Source organism: Triticum aestivum, chromosome 5B (assembly GCF_018294505.1).
Source record: "Triticum aestivum cultivar Chinese Spring chromosome 5B, IWGSC CS RefSeq v2.1, whole genome shotgun sequence".
Taxonomy (NCBI): Eukaryota; Viridiplantae; Streptophyta; class Magnoliopsida; order Poales; family Poaceae; genus Triticum; species Triticum aestivum.
The window spans coordinates 518,643,391-518,661,146 of record NC_057807.1 but is presented as its reverse complement, the minus strand read 5'-3'; positions in this window follow the sequence as shown (position 1 = coordinate 518,661,146).

Genomic DNA, 17,756 nt, shown 5'->3' with positions numbered 1-17,756 from the left:
AGAGCGACTGTGAGGCAGGCAGGAGTGAGGAAGAACGGGCACCCACGCGAAAAATGGCTAAGGACCTAAAGCACGAACATAGCATAAGACGGCCTCCAGCATTTCTGAAGAGGACGACTGACTCATGAGTAGCCGGCTCGCCGTCTTTATTAGCCTCTATTAAGGACGGCCGACTCTTGGGTAGTCGGCATGTCGCTTTCTATCCGACTTGCTAAAGAAACTCTAAACGGCCAAGTCCTTGCCTTCCTAAAGTAGCCAAGCACTTGACCCAGCGACAGTCCGCAGAGCGGCTGCTCGACTGACAAGGCAACGACTAAAGGAAGGTGGCAAAAGGTAAAGCCTAAAGAGCAGTAAGCAAGGAAAGACGGAAAGCAGATTAATATTTACATAGGCCCTTGGCCAAATCTTCGAATAGAAGTTCAAGATACACCCAGTGGGTGGAATTGTTTGAATCTAACAAAGTTTTCAAAAGATTACTAAGACAGACAAACAGTGGCGAAAAAGGCAGCCTAGGAGGCGGCATCTGGGATTGGAGGATCGGAGGAGAAGGTGGTGTCAGGCGCCGGGGCAGTCGGCTGGGCGGTCTCGGTTTGATCGCCTCCGGCGGCAGTCGTTTTCTCTTGACGCGGCTCATTGCAGGAGGCGCGGTCAAGCTGAGGCTGGCTGCCTGCTCCGTATTCTGGCACCTCCGCCTCGCCTTCGGCCTCCGCCTCGTCCTCCTCCTCAGTGCTGGAGTCGATCACCTCCGCCGAGTCCTCGCCATACTCCGGGTTCATCCCGAACCACTCTACCGACACTTCCTCGCCGCCTTCAGCCCGCTTGGGCACGAAGACGCTAGTGTCCGTGTACTCGGAAATGGCCGCCGCACGCTCGATAAGGGCGCCCTCCACGGCCTCCAGCTCGGCCTAGGCTTCTGACTGGAACGCGGCCAGGCAATCCAAGTCCAGCCCTGGATACCACACCTTGACGAACTCCAAGGCCCGGCGCGCTCCGGCCCGGGCCGAGGAGCCCTTCCAGGCCTCAAGACGGCCGACAGCGACTTCCAGCCAGTCGGCGGTCCGACTGGCGGTGCGCAGAGCCGGCATATCCGGCCACAAAGCGGCAACTGCCTGGGCGCCGGCACACTGAAGCCGGCGCATATGCCGGTGGACCAGACGAAGACGGGCTTCAATGCTCAGGAGCTGTTCATCAACGGTTCGGGGGGCATTGGTGGCGATCTCCTCACCATTCGCCCTTCGTGCCTCACGAGCAGCCTCGATGGCCAGAGGGACCGCTTGCGAGTTACCAGGGAAGAAGGCTGCCAAGACAAAAAAGAAGAAAGTCGAAAAATCAGAAGTCGGCCTGACACATAGTCGGAAGCGCGAAGAAGCGAAAGAAACGTACCATCCACAATATCCTCGATCTCGTGGAAGCCGGAGGTCAGCATCGCCTCCGTGTCAGTCCAGGAGGAGCGCTCGCTCTCGAACTCGGCCAGGAGAGCGGTTTCCTTCTTCTCGGCCTCGTCCTGCGCCTTCTTGAGCATCTCCTTCTGCTCGGCCAGCTGCGCCGCCAGCAGGTTGCGCTCCATGGCGAGCCTGTCACACTCCTCCTCCTTGGCGCAATGGGCGGTATTGGCCTCGCCCAGCTGCTCCTGAAGAGCGGCGTTGGCTCCTGAAAAACGAAAGAGGAAACAAATTAGTCGTCAGCAAAGAAGATCGCCGGGAAGATCCGGCCCGACTGCTCAGCAGTCGGCCCGAATCTCGGGGACTACAGCCCGCGGGTGCGCCAGCGCGCCCCCGCGAAGAAGAAGAACTCACTCCGGCTTTCCGACAAGTCGGCAGCCCGCTTGCTCAACTCCTCAACATTGCGGTTGAAGGCAGTGGCGCGGAGGTTGTGATACTCCTGCAATAAGTCATTGAAGACGAAGTTAGTGTTTGGAACTCGCTAGAGGGAGTTCCGAACCGCCTGCTCAGCAGCCGGCCCGGAACTCGGGGACTACACCCAGTGGGTGCGCTGGCGCGCCCCCACAGAGAAAAACAAGAATCAAGAAGGAGAAGAAACTTACTCGGACGGCCGTTTGCGCGGCTAGGTGCGCTCTAGTGCAGGCTTGAAGGGCGTCGCCTTCGGCCCGCAACTTCGCCTGGACTTCCAGGAGCAATTGATTTAGCGGCCCAGTGCCGCCTCCGCGCACCCACCCGGTCGGCGCGACGCTTGTGGCCTCGGTGTCTAGAGTTGCCGAGCTGGCAACACCGATCTCCCGAGGTCGCGGCGCCGAGGTCGCCCTCTCAAGACGGCGACGCACTGGCGAGGCGACTTGGAGAAGCAGCCGCGCTTCGGCCTCGTCCATGGCCGGCGGCTCCGACGGATCCACCGGCTGTTTGCCGTGCGGTCTCCCAGATGGCGGTGGAGGCGGCGGCGGCGGCACGAGAGCGTCCGACATGGAGGCCTCGCCGCTCTCCTTCTCCACGACGGGGTTCTCGATGCCGGCTCCCCTGGTCTGCCCCGTGAACTCCGGAGGCGGCGGTGCAGACGATAGTGGGGGGACGAGCATCGCCGATCGGCGACGCGCGGCCTCCTCGGCGCGCCATCTCGCAGCAAGGGCGGCTTCGGCATCATCCAACTTCTTCTGGGCGGAGGCGGCTGCCCTGTCGGCCTCCGCCTTCTCCGAACGCGCGGCCTCCTCCTCCTCGCGCTTCTTCCGCGCATTCCGCTCCGTCGCCTCCCGGAGGTCGGCGGCAGGGTCGGGCCGCCGAGTATTGGCGGATGTCTCTGCCGACCCCATGACGGAGGGGACGGCGACTCTCTCAAGGGAAAGAGGGGCCCTGAAGAAGAATGGAGGGAATATATAAACAAAGACTCGGACAAGATTCAACGAAGAAAATAAAATAGCGTAAAGACTTATGCGGATACTAGCGGCGGCTTTCTCACTTCCCTTCGGAAGCGGTTGGCCTTCGCGGCCGCCTCCTCTTGTCCGGTCACGGCGGCCACCCCCTTGAGCTTTTTCAGTTTGCCGCCGGGCGCACTCGGCCCGGCGTGACGCCTCTTCGTGCCGCCTTGGCCGGCGAAGGAGCCGGCGCCCGACGGGCCGATCCTCAGCTGGTGGCGCGGAGCGACTTCGCCTTCGGCGTTGTCATCAGGCCAGTCAGCGAAGGTGGCCAAGGGCCTGAAGTCACCTTCTGCCCTCCTCCCCCGCCTTCGGCGCCGGCTTCCATCGCCGCCGCCCCCAAGTCGGGGTCGTCGACGTCGCTCTCCGCGCGGTCGGGAACATACTCGCGGGGCTGCCTCGTGGCGCCGGCGGCAGGCTGCATAAGAGGATTCTAGTTCAGAAGAAGCCAGCAAGAGTCAGAAGCCGGAGCCGGCTGCGGAAAAAGATAAAACAACAGGGAGATGCGAGTTACCACTGGTGGAGGGTTGTCGCGTGAGTACGGCTCCTTGCCGAACTGCCAGTCCTCCTCGTACTCGCAGTGCGCGATGTAATTCACCATGTTCGCCACCTCCTTGCGGGGCATCTCCTTGGTGCTCATCCGACTTGGGTCTCGGAGGCCGCTCATCTGACAGATCAGGTGAGGCCAGCCTTGGAGCGGGAGAACTCGACGCGCCACGAAGGCGGCCAGCAAGTCGGCCCCGACGAGTCCCTCCGACTGCGTTAAGACTCGGAGTCGCGCCACGGAGGCGGCTCCGGCGGGAGTCAGCGTCTTGACTCAGTGGGACCAGCTGGGGAGCCGCCTAGTTAGGGGAGCGGCGTTGTAAGGCGGCAAGTTGACCCAGTCGCCGTCGGAGGCGAGGTTCTTCACATAGAAGTACGAGCGCTGCCACATCTTCACCGACTTGATCAGCGTGATGGGAGGAAAGGGGTTGTCGGCCGTCGAACGCCGCATCACGATGAAGGCGCCGCACTGGGCCGGCACGCCGGCGATGTGTGTGCCGAGCTTAGAAGAGAAGAATTCCCCCCACAGCTCGATGGTTGGGAGAACACCGAGGAAACCTTCGCACAGAGTGGCGAAGGCGGAGAGCAGCACCACCGTGTTCGGTGTCAGGTGGTGCGGCTGAAGGCTGTGGAACTCCAGGAACGAGCGGAAGAAGCCGCTCGCCGGCAGCCCCAGGCCGCGCATAAGGTGCGAGCGGAAGATGACCCGCTCGCCCTCTTCCGGCGCCGGCCGGATTTCCCCCTCCGGCGCGGCGCGGGCGCGCACGAGGTCCGCGCTGGGGAGACGGCGGGTCTGCCGGAGGAACTCGATGTGTTCTTCCTCTACCTCCGAGCCGTCCCATACGCCGGAGCGCACGACAGAGGCCACGGCGGAGGAAGAGCTCATCGCCGCGGTATGATGTGCTCCTGCTCAACGGCGGAGGAAGGAGGGAGAGAAAGCAACATGAGGCGGGGGAGCGGGGAAGAAAGGCGCGCAAGCTATGCCGCTCCGCTTCCCCCCGCCTACTTATAGCCCTGCGGGCTGAGAAGCCGAGGGGGCGGGCGTGGGATTAACTGCGCACGATGCCCCATGCCGCTCCACGATTTACCCACGAAGTTACTGCGCGCAGTAACGACGTGGGAAAACCGACCGCCCTCAGCCACAACGGATCCGTCCTTATGCCGAGGCGCGGTAGTGGCGGGCCCCGCCTGACGGCCCGTCCCATCACGCGCGTGGGCAAGCAGACTGTTCTCCCCACGAGGCGCCACGCGATAGGACCGCCCTGATGGCTGCGGGGAAGCGTATCATCCACGCTGCCTGGCTTCCCGCCGCGACTTTCGAACTAGGGCTCTTCACCGAAGATCCGGCTTTCGACAGTCGGCCCAAGGGAAGACGGCAGCCGAGTCCCAGAGTCTGCACTGTTAAAGATTGAAGCTGTTGAAGCCCCACAATACAGCGACCGCAGGGTTTCACCAGCTTCAGAGACTACTGTCAGAGTAATGGGCCACGGGTAGGCTAACCCGAGCCCCAGTACATTTCAAGACATCGGGGCAGGCCGCGCCCCTCATGCCGAGTCCCAGGGGCGGCTCCAAGGTATGCCGAGTCCCAGACGGCGACTCCTAGATAAGCCGACTCCAAGCTGGCGACTCCCAGATAAGCCGACTCCAAGCTGGCGACTCCCAGATAAGCCGACTCCAAGTTGGCGACTTCCAGGGAGGCCGACTATGGAGAGTCGGCCCAAGACTCCTCCCTTATCCCGAAGTACGATGCGGGGTACGGTCACGGCATGGCCATCTCCCCCTGCTTACAAAGGGCCGGCATGGCTACAGTGAGCCGTACCGCTGGAAGATCTCCGGCGAGATGCTGCACTGTTGCCATGCCTGCCCTGATCTCAGCCACAGTACGCAGTACACAGTGCCCACGACGCCGGCCTGTACGACCCGAAGGCGGTGGGGCCGCCTGTCAGTGGGTGGGCCGAAGGCGGCCTGGGCAACCCGAAGACGGACCTGTGGGAGTCGGCCTCCCTGGAGTCGGCCGACTCCTCCCGGGGCCCCACGAGCCATTAATCAGATAAGATGGGGAATGGTGATAGTGATCGCCCGATAGGCGGCGGCACTGTTGCCACGACCCGATGACCGAGCCTGCGTCATCAGGAGTGCCGCTACAGTATCAAGCCTGTCCGCGGGACCCGCCAGTCGGCGGGCCCCAGAAGCCGGCGGGAAGGACGGCGGCCTGAGAGACAGACGGCTGGGACCCGCGCCCAGCCGGATTACTATTGTACCCCTGGGGGGTAGGCCTATATAAACCCCCCGGGGCACCCATGCAAAGGGTTCGAACCTAGAGAGAGAGAGAGAGATAGACCAGATAGCCCAGGAAGGAGAGAGCTAGCCTTGCCCTCTCCTACCTCCTGAAACAGCTCCAGCAGCACCATTGTAGTCACTTTGCTTTAGTGATCATGCGGAGACCCCGCAGAGCAGCAGTAGGGGTGTTATCTCCTAGGAGAGCCCTGAAGCTGGGTAAGTTCCGCCGGCGTGCATGTCTTCGCCTCATCCTGCTTCCAGGCACCGGCGACGTTCTACTCGCTCCCACCATGATAAGCCATCCTTTGGCATATGTCGTATCCAACCCCCGACAGCCGTTGTGGGATCCCTTCCCTCTCAATATTTGGGAAGAGGACCAGGGCCTCTATAAATAGGAATAGCCACCACCATAGAAGGGGACGAACCCAACGGATCCATTCGGACCAGAACCACTCGCCAAGCACAAGAACACCTCGCCTCAGGAGGCTGTTCTTCCCCTTGTACTGTTCATCATCAGCCCGAGAGGCAATCCACCACACCACACACTGGAGTAGGGTATTACACCACAATGGTGGCCTGAACCAGTATAAACCTCGTGTCTCTTGTGCTATGATTCATTTATTTAAGCTTATGGATCGCGGCGAGGCTGAGAGCGAGATTTGGTAGGGGGAAATCTTCATGCGCACCCCAGTTTCGAACCTTAAGGGTTTTGCCATAACCCGATATCTGACATTTGGCATGCCAGGTAGGGGTGCGTCGGAGTTCTTCCTTCCGCCGACCCGCTCTCCGCCAACACCGAGCTTCGTCCTCATGGTGAACATCGCGCTTACGGCTACGGCAACTGACGCTAGCACTGGGGCCAGGGGGCTCCGACCCTTGGCCCCCGCCTTGCGGCAGGTGAAGTGGCCGACCAAGTTCAAGCCGGAGTTCCCGCCGCGCTACGACGGTGCAACGGACCCGGTGCAGTGGCCGACCAAGTTTCCTGCTGGCATATGAGGAGGCCATCCACAAGGCTGGAGGCGACGACAAGATCATGGCCAACTGGCTTCCCATGGCCCTCACTGGTCTCTCGCGCGCATGGTTGCTCAACCTGCTGCTACGTCTTGAGCTTGCGTTGGTTTTCCTTGAAGAGGAAAGGGTGATGCAGCAATGTAGCGTAAGTATTTCCCTAAGTTTTTGAGAACCAAGGTATCAATCCAGTAGGAGGCTCCTCACAAGTCCCACGAACCTACACAAACAAACAAAGAACTCACAACCAACGCGATAAAGGGGTTGTCAATCCCTTCACGGCCACTTGCGAAAGTGAGATCTGATAGAGATAATAAGATAAAAATATTTTTGGTATTTTATAATATAGATGCCAAAAGTAAAGATGCAAATAAAAGTAGATTGAAAGCTTATATGATAAAAGATAGACCCGGGGGCCATAGGTTTCACTAGAGGCTTCTCTCAAGATAGCATAAGTATTACGGTGGGTGAAAAAATTACTGTCGAGCAATTGATAGAAAAGCGAATAATTATGAGATTATCTAGGCATGATCATGTATATAGGCATCACGTCCATGACAAGTAGACCGACTCCTGCCTGCATCTACTACTATTACTCCACACATCGACCGCTATCCAGCATGCATCTAGAGTATTAAGTTCATAAGAACAGAGTAACGCATTAAGAAAGATGACATGATGTAGAGGGATAAACTCAAGCAATATGATATAAACCCCATCTTTTTATCCTCGATGGCAACAATACAATACGTGCCTTGCAACCCTTTCTGTCACTGGGTAAGGACACCGCAAGATTGAACCCAAAGCTAAGCACTTCTCCCATGGCAAGAAAGATCAATCTAGTAGGCCAAACCAAACTGATAATTCGAAGAGACTTACAAAGATAACTCAATCATACATAAAAGAATTTAGAGAAGATTAAGATATTTCTCATAGATAAACTTGGTCATAAACCCACAATTCATCGGATCTCAGCAAACACACCACAAAAAGAGTTTACATCGAATAGATCTCCACAAGAGAGGGGAAGAACATTGTATTGAGGTCCAAAAAGAGAGAAGAAACAATCTAGCTAATAACTATGGACCCGAAGGTCTGTGGTAAACTACTCACAACTCATCGGAAGGGCTATGGTGTTGATGTAGAAGCCCTCCAGGGTCGATTCCCCCTCCGGCGGAGCACCGACGAAGGCTCCAAGATGGGATCTCGCGGATACAGAAGGTTACGGAAGTGGAAATTGTGTTTTTGTGGCTCCCTGGATGTTTTCGGGGTACGTAGGTATATCTAGGAGGAAGAAGTACCTCGGTGGCCGCTCGAGGGGCCCAAGAGACAGGGGCGCGCCCAGGAGGGGTGGGCGCGCCCTCCTATCTCCCGGCCACCTCGATTGCTTCTTGACTTGCACTCCAAGTCCTCTGGATCACGTTCGTTCCAAAAATCAAGCTCCCGAAGGTTTCATTCCGTTTGGACTCCGTTTGATATTCCTTTTCTTCGAAATACTAAAATAGGCAAAAAATAGCAATACGGGTTGGGCCTCCGGTTAGTAGGTTAGTCCCAAAAATGATATAAATGTGTAAAATAAAGCCCATAAACATCCAAAAGGGGTAATATAATAGCTTGGAACAATCAAAAATTATAGATACGTTGGAGACGTATCAAGCATCCCCAAGCTTAATTCTTGCTCGTCCTCGAGTAGGTAAATGATAAAAACAGAATTTTTGATGTGGAATGCTACCTAGCATAATTCTCAATGTAATTTTCTTTATTGTGGCATGAATGTTCAGATCCAAATGATTCAAGATAAAAGCTTATAAAACATAAAAATAATAATACTTCGAAGCATACTAACAAATAATCATGTCCTATCAAAATAACATAGCCAAAGAAAGCTTATCCCTACAAAATCATATAGTTAGGCCATGCTTCATTTTCATTACACAAAATACTCCCATCATGTACAACCCCGATGATGAGCCGAGCAATTGGTTCATACTTTTTAACGCGCTTCAGCTTTTTTCAACTCTTACGCAATACATGAGCGCAAGCCATGGACATAGCACTATGGTGGTATATGGTGGTGGTTGTAAGGACAAAAGGGAGAAGATAGTCTCACATCAACTAGGCATATCAACAGGCTATGGAGATGCCCACTAATAGATATCAATGTGAGTGAGTAGGGATTGCCATGCAACGGATGCACTAGAGCTATAAATGCATGAAAGCTCAACAAAAGAAACTAAGTGGGTGTGCATCCAATTTGCTCTCACGAAGACCTAGGGCATTTTGAGGAAGCCCATCGTTGGAATATACAAGCCAAGTTCTATAATGAAAAATTCCCACTAGTATATGAAAGTGACAACATAGGAGACTCTCTATCATGAAGATCATGGTGCTATTTTGAAGCACAAGTGTGGAAAAGAGATAGTAGCAATTGTCCCTTCTCTCTTTTTCTCTCATTTTATATATTTTTTCTTTTCTCTTTTTTTTCTTTTTTTTCTTTGGCCTTTTTTTGGCCTTTCTCTCTTTTTTTCTTTGTAAAGTCCGAAGTCTCATCCCGACTTGTGCGGGAATCATAGTCTTAATCATCCTTTCCTCACTTGGAAAATGCTCTAATAATGAAGATCATCACACTTTTATTGATTTACAACTCAAGAATTACAACTCAAAGCTAGAACAAGATATGACTCTATATGAATGCCTCTGGCGGTGTACCGGGATATGCAATGAATCAAGAGCGACATGTATGAAAATTATGAAGGTGTCTTTTCCACAAATACGATGTCAACTACATGATCATGCAAAAGAGCAATATGACAATGATGGAGCGTGTAATAATAAACGGAACGGTGGAAAGTTGCATGGCAATATATCTCGGAATGGCTATGGAAATACCATAATAGGTAGGTATGGTGGCTGTTTTGAGGAAGGTAAATAATGGGTTCATGCTACCGGCTAAAGTTGCACGGTATAATAGAGGCTAGCTAAATGGAAGGATGAGTGTGCGTATATCCATGGACTCACATTAGTCATAAAGAACTCATATACTTATTGCAAAAGTCTACTTAGCCCTCAAAGCAAAGTACTACTACGCATGCCCCTAGAGGGATAGATTGGTAGGAAAAGACCATCGCTCGTCCCCGACTGCCACTCATAAGGAAGACAATCAAAAGAGAACCTCATGCAACAAATTTGTCACACAACTTTTACCATACGTGCATGCTACGGGACTTGCCAACTTCAACACAAGTATTTCTCAATTTCATAATTACCCACTTTCATGACTCTAACATTACTACCTTTATATCTCAAAACAATTATCAAGCACCAAATTGATCCTATTGTTTAATGCACTTTCTATGATAGTTTTTATTATACCCAACTTGGATGCTCATCATTCTAGGACCAAATTCATAACCATAGAAAATACCATGTTGTTCTAAGAGACTCTGAAAATAATATAAGTGAAGCATGAGAGATAAAAAAATTCTTCAAAATTAATCCACCGCCGTGCTCTAAAAGATATAAGTGAAGCACTAGAGCAAAAACTATCTAGCTCAAAAGATATAAGTGAAGCACATAGCATATTCTAATAAATTCTAATCAAGTGGGCTTATCCCAAAAGGTGTGTACAGCAAGGATGATTGTGGTAAACTAAAAATCAAAGACTAATATAATACATGACGCTCCAAGCAAAACACATATCATGTGGCGAATAAAAATATAGCTCCAAGTAAAGTTACCAATGAACGAAGACGAAAGAGGGGATGCCTTCCGGGGGCATCCCCAAGCTTAGGCTTTTGGATATTCTTGAATATATTGGGGTGCCTTTGTCATTCCCAAGCTTAGGCTTTTGCCACTCTTTATTCCATAGTCCATCAAAGCTTTACCCAAAACTTGAAAACTTCACAACACAAAACTCAACAGGAAATCTCATAAGCTCCGTTAGTGAAAGAAAGAAAAACCACCACATAAGGTACTGCAATGAACTCATTCTTTATTTATATTGGTGTTAAACCTACTGTATTCCAAGTTCTCTATGGTTCATACCCTTACATACTAGCCATAGATGCATCAAAATAAGCAAACAACACACAAAAGGCAGAATCTGTCAAAAATAGAACAGTCTGTAGCAATCTGTAACTTTCGGTTACTTATGGAACTCCAAAAATCATACAAAAATAGGGAGTCCTAAAACATTTGTTTATTGATCATCGTAAAAAGGAATCAATGCAAAATCACGTTTCTATGATTTATTTAATTTTTTCTCGTGAGCGCAAAGTTTCTGTTTTTCAGCAGAATCAAATCAACTCATATCATAGGTTATCCTATAGGTTCTACTTGGCACAAACACTAATTAAAACATGAAAACATATCTAAACAGATAGTAGATGCAAAATTTATTATTAAACAGGAACACTAACAAAGAACACAAATAAAATTGGGTTGCCTCCCAACTAGCACTATCGTTTAACGCCCCTAGCTAGGCATAAAAGCGAAGATAGATCTAAGTAGTGCCGTAATAATAAGATAGATCACGAAAACTCATCTCATATTCTCTATGTTCAGCAGCAATTTCTCTTTGAGGCAAGAAAAAGTAATTAAAAGGGCTAAATTTAATGGGACAAAAGTCCCCAAGATCAATCTCAGGAGGTATGGGTTCCTCCTTTGGCCCTTCATATTGCACAACTAATTCATCATTATAAGCATTCTTTTGGCAGAACTTCATGAGCCTATACTCAAGAGAGTAACCTAGGCCATTGTTTTGAAGAGCAAAATCATTATTAAGTTCGGAAATTCTATCAACTAGGACATTGGTAGGAACCTTTTTTCTAAGGTTTTCGTTAAAAGCAACATAGTCCAAAGATTGAAAACGCCTAATTTCCTCTTGATCAAAGAGGACCGCTTCTATGGGAGGACGACCGGCGTCCACCCTATAGTGCACAAAGATTTCTTTGGCCTCTTTTATTATAAATCTAAACTCATGTGCCAAAAAGATAGTAGCGGCGCGCTTAATAGAAGAATGCTCAATATTAGAAAATTCAAGAAAAATTCTTTGTATGCAAGGATGCAGATGCATAAATTGTTTTTCAAGCTCAACTACAAGCATGGAAATAGCATCCGCAAGACTACTACTTTTATGAAGAATAGAACCGCCCATAGAAGGTAAAGCACCGACACAAGTAAATAAGTCTTGAATAACCCCTTTTCCAATAATATTACCACTACCGATTAAAAACCTTTTAGTATGCAAGATAGGGGGTTCTTCAAAAGGAACATCAGAATTCTCCATATTATCATTATCGTCCATATTGACGAGAATCTCCCCAATTTCAGACATACGGCAGACAAAAGCAAGGAAGAAGAAGAGGGCAAGCGAAAGAGAGGGGAAGAAAAAGGCAAGCGGAAAAGAGAGGAGATTGGGAAAGAGAGAGGCGAATAAAATGGTAAGGGTGAAGTGGGGTAGAGGAAAACAAGAGGCCAATGGCAAATAATGCAAATGCGAGGGAGATGAGTTTGTGATGGGTACTTGGTATGTCTTGACTTGAGCAAAGACCTCCCCGGCAACGGCGCCAAAAATCCTTCTTGCTACGTCTTGAGCTTGCGTTAGTTTTCCTTGAAGAGGAAAGGGTGATGCAGCAATAGTAGCACAAGTATTTCCCTCAGTTTTTGAGAACCAAGGTATCAATCCAGTAGGAGGCTCCTCACAAGTCCCACGAACCTACACAAACAAACAAAGAACTCGCAACCAACGCGATAAAGGGGTTGTCAATCCCTTCACGGCCACTTGCGAAAGTGAGATCTGATAGAGATAATATGATAAGATAAATATATTTTTGGTATTTTATAATATAGATGCAAAAAGTAAAGATGCAAATAAAAGTAGATTGAAAGCTTATATGATAAAAGATAGACCCGGGGGCTATAGGTTTTACTAGTGGCTTCTCTCAAGATAGCATAAGTATTATGGTGGGTGAACAAATTACTGTCGAGCAATTGATAGAAAAGCGAATAATTATGAGATTATCTAGGCATGATCATGTATATAGGCATCACGTCCGTAACAAGTAGACCGACTCCTGCCTGCATCTACTACTATTACTCCACACATCGACCGCTATCCAGCATGCATCTAGAGTATTAAGTTCATAGGAACAGAGTAACGCATTAAGAAAGATGACATGATGTAGAGGGATAAACTCAAGCAATATGATATAAACCCAATCTTTTTATCCTCGATGGCATCAATACAATACGTGCCTTGCAACCCTTTCTGTCACTGGGTAAGGACACCGCAAGATTGAAACCAAAGCTAAGCACTTCTCCCATGGCAAGAAAGATCAATCTAGTAGGCCAAACCAAACTGATAATTCGAAGAGACTTGCAAAGATAACTCAATCATACATAAAAGAATTCAGAGAAGAGTCAGATATTTCTCATAGATAAACTTGATCATAAACCCACAATTCATCGGATCTCGACAAACACACCGCAAAAAGAGTTTACATCGAATAGATCTCCACAAGAGAGGGGGAGAACATTGTATTGAGATCCAAAAAGAGAGAAGAAGCCATCTAGCTAATAACTATGGACCCGAAGGTCTGTGGTAAACTACTCACAACTCATCAGAAGGGCTATGGTGTTGATGTAGAAGCCCTTCGTGGTCGATTCCCCCTTCGGCGGAGCGTCGGCGAAGGCTCCAAGATGGGATCTCGCGGATACAGAAGGTTACGGTGGTGGAAATTGTGTTTTGTGGCTCCCTGGATGTTTTCGGGGTATGTAGGTATATATAGGAGGAAGAAGTATGTCGGTGGCCGCTCGAGGGGCCCAGGAGACAGGGGGCACGCCCAGGAGAGGTGGGCGCGCCCTCCTATCTCTTGGCCGCCTCGATTGCTTCTTGACTTGAACTCCAAGTCCTATGGATCACGTTCATTCCAAAAATTATGCTCCCGAAGGTTTCATTCCGTTTGGACTCCGTTTGATATTCCTTTTCTTCAAAATACTGAAATAGGCAAAAAAACAACAATGCGGGCTGGGCCACCGGTTAGTAGGTTAGTCCAAAAAATGATATAAATGTGTAAAATAAAGCCCATAAACATCCAAAAGGGGTAATATAATAGCATGGAACAATCAAAAATTATAGATACGTTGGAGATGTATCACCTGTCGGCTTCCTCCGTGGCCTCCTGGGAGGAGCTGCGCGACCTCTTCCTCGCCCACTACGCGGCGCCGGCGCCCCCGGTTGTCGCAGCTCTCCTGGGCGGTTCGCAGGCGCCACCCTCGGACTGCCACACCAAGCCGTTCTTTCGCCAGATCACGCCGTCCTCGCGTGGTGAGGATCTCCCCCGGGCTGGGTGGCGCCCAAGGCCGACCTGACCTTCAGCACGGAAGACCACCCCGTCAACACCGCCTGTTTGGGGGCGCTCCCAATGCTCTGCATGCCCACCATCTGCCAGGTGGACGTCACCAAGACCCTCATTGATGGCGGTGCCGGCCTCAACGTGCTCTCGGTGGAGGACTTCAGCCTCCTCCATGTACCGCTGGAGAGGCTCCGACCCAGCAGGCCCTTCTCGGGCGTTGAGGGCGGTTCTTCCAGTCCCCTGGGGTAGATCCGCCTTCCTGTGACCTTCGGCACCCACGAAAACTACCGCACGGAGCTGATCGACTTTGACGTTGCTCACATCGGCCTCCCGTACAACGCCATCCTCGGGTACCCTGTCCTGGCTCAGTTCATGACGGCAACCCATCCGGCCTACAACCTCATGAAGATGCCCGGGAGCGGTGGCGTCCTCACTATAGCTGGAGATACCAAGGAGGCTCTGTTGGCGCTCAAGCTGGCCTTCAAGACTGCCGCGACGGCGCAGCCCGCCGACGCGGATGCCTCCGAGGCCAAGGAAGTTGCACCGACAAAAAAGAAGCAGTTGTTCACTCAGGATAAGGCGGAGACCAAGCAGGAGCTGGTCGAGGAAAATCGGTCCTCAGGAGCCACCTTCACCATAGGTGCCGGCCTCGACCCAGATCAAGAGAAGGCGCTGGTGAAATTCTTGCGCGCAAACAAGGAGGTGTTCGCATGGGAGCCCAAGCAGCTAGTGGGGGTTCCAAGGGAGGTGATTGAGCATCACCTGAATGTGTGCCCCAATGTGCGCCCTGTGAAGCAAAAGGCGAGGCGGCAGTCCACGGAGAAGTAGGCCCTCATCGTCCAGGAAACCCGCTAGCTGGAGGCGGCAGGAGTCATTCACGAGGTTCGCTACCCCGAGTGGCTGGAAAATCCTGTTGTTGTGCCGAAAAAAGGAGGGAAGGAGCGCATGTGCGTCGACTTCACCAACGTCAACAAGGCCTGCCCACAAGATCCATTCTGACTTCCCCGCATCGACCAGCTCGTCGACTCCACTGCCGAGTGCGACCTGCTTTGTTTCCTGGATGCTTTTTTGGGTTATCACCAGATCAAAATGATTGTGGAAGACGTAGAGAAGACAGCCTTCCTGACCCCGTGTGGGGTATACTGCTACACTTGCATTCCGTTTGGGTTGTGCAACGCGGGCGCAACCTTCCAACGGCTGATGCACATCGCATTGGGCCAGCAGCTCGGGAAGAACGCCGAGGCTTACATTGACGACATTATGGTAAAGTCCCGGGAAGCAAGGACCTTAATCCAGGACTTGGAGGAAACCTTTGCGAGCCTTCGCCAAGTAGACCTATGACTCAACCCAGAGAAATGCGTGTTCGGTGTCCCCTCGAGCAAGCTGTTGGGTTTCCTCGTGTCCCACAGGGCGATCGAGGCCAACTCGGAGAAGATCAAGGCAATCGAAGACATGAGTCCACCATAGACCCTCACAGAAATACAGAAACTCACCGACCGCATGACTGCATTAGGGCGCTTCATCTCCAAGATGGGGGAGCGCGCCCTACCGTTCTTCAAGTTGATGAAGAAAAATGGCCCATTTGAGTGGACGCAAGAGGCCGACCAAGCGTTTCAAGACCTCAAGAGGTACTTAATCAGCCCTCCGGTGATGGTGGCACCGCACCCTCTCGAGCCCCTGGTGATCTACCTTGCCGCCAGTCCCTACTCTGCCAGCGCAGCCCTAGTGGCGGTTCGGGAGGAGCGCCAAGTCAAGGCCGCGTCCAGCTCAACTTCAGCCCTAGCTAGGATGACACAAGGCCAGGAGGGCCTCGCGAGGACCACGACGATGGTAGCAGGGGACCAAGCCCAACAGGAAGACACCCCCAGGGCTGAAGAAGCAGCCCCACGCAACCAGGCGCTGGGGGCTCCATTGTCTCAGAAAGCTCCTCAACCTACGGAAGACAGGGGCTACGTCAGCACGCCCACCCTCATCAAGCACCCGGTGTACTTCGTCAGCATGGTGCTACGGGATGCAAGGTCACGGTACCCCATGCCTCAGCAGCTCCTACTCGCGCTCTTGGTGGCCTCGCATAAGCTGCGGCACTACTTCCAAGGTCATCCCATCAAAGTCGTTTCGGCCTACCCATTGGAAAGAGTGCTGTCGGATTTCGGGTTCCGGCAGACCCTCTAGGTTCGAACACTGGGGTGCACGCGGAGATCTCGCCCTCTACCTACCTGCACCTCGCCGCCTCGCTAGGATCTAAGATATGAAAGGAACAACACAAGAGACACAGGGTTTATACTAGTTCGGGCCACCATTGTGGTATAATACCCTACTCTAGTTTGTGGTGTGGTGGATTGCCTCTTGGGCTGATGATGAACAATACAAGGGAGAACAGCCTCGCGAGGGTCTGTTCTTGGCTGGTGTGATGAACTGCTAGGGGGAGTTCAGTCGCTCTTTCTACTGGTTTTCAGATACCTCTACCTTGTGGGTGGCTAGTCCTATTTATAGGCAAAGGCCCTGGGCCTCTTCCCAAATATTGAGCGGGAAGGGCGCCAACAATTGGCCATTTTGAAGGGGAACATCTAGTACACTTATCCTGACTAAAGTTGGTCCTCGCCTGTCAAAGGCTCTGGTGGTGACGCCGGCTTGGGCTCCACAATGACTTCCTTCCTGCCGTTGCGACGGTCTTGGTCTTGTTGCACCGAAACGGATGCCTTTGCTTGATGCTCTCGCCCGCGCTTGCTCCCTTTGCACCAAAGAGGAAAGGAGGACACTACGCGGGCTGGCGCCCGCCTGGCGCCCTTGGTCGTCATGGCTTGCGTCATGGGCACCTCGTGAGGTACCCCGCCTTGATCTCTCTGCCTCCTCGTGAGCCAGCCTGATGAGGCCGTGCCTGAGGAAGCTCCCTGTCATCCACCCCGCGAGGCTCGGCCCCTCGCGAGGGTCTTGAGCTCATGCCGATGAAGATGGGCCGTGCTGGGCCGCCCCTTGAGCCACGCCGTAGGCTGCCGGCAGGCAAGTCTGGGGACCCCCATTCCCAGAACCCCGACAGTAGCCCCCGGGCCAAAGGCGCGCCCGGACTTGGCTGAGCAGAGAAGCGAAGGGGCGAGTGCGAAGCGCCGCGGGCCCTAACAGCCTGCGGCCTTGGGCGCTGCGTGGCGGTTGATTGGACGTGGGCGGCCCTGTTCCCCCATGCCTCCTTATTTTGCGCCCAGCTAGGCGGACCCGTGGTTGCACACAGTCGTTCCTCTTTTCGCTGCTCGACCGTCCCCTGCTCTTCCTCCTCTCGAGCTCCAGCCTCTGCTTCCAATCCAATCTCGAATCCTCCCTCTTCCCATTGCCATGGCTCCGACAAAGAAGGGGAAAGGGAAGAACCCTGTGCCTCTGCCTTGCTCGACGTCATCGGTGGCTCCCACCGTCGATCGGTCGATCATACTCAACCGAGAAGGCTTGGGCAAGGTCAGCTCTGCTATGTCCACTATCTTCAACGAGTGCGGGAGGACGACGGCGTGGCCCGCGTCCCACTTCTCCATCGTGTCACATCCCTAGTTCTGGCCTGTCCTATGCTTGCTTCCATCTGAGCATCATGTTTAAATTTTTGAAACCTGAACTGAGGAATTCAGAAGCCTCAAAACCCTAAATAAAAGAAGGGCAAAAACCCTAAAATCTCATTCATTGTTCCAAAATGCTCTTCTTAGATGTTTAATATTTTTGGCAAGGGT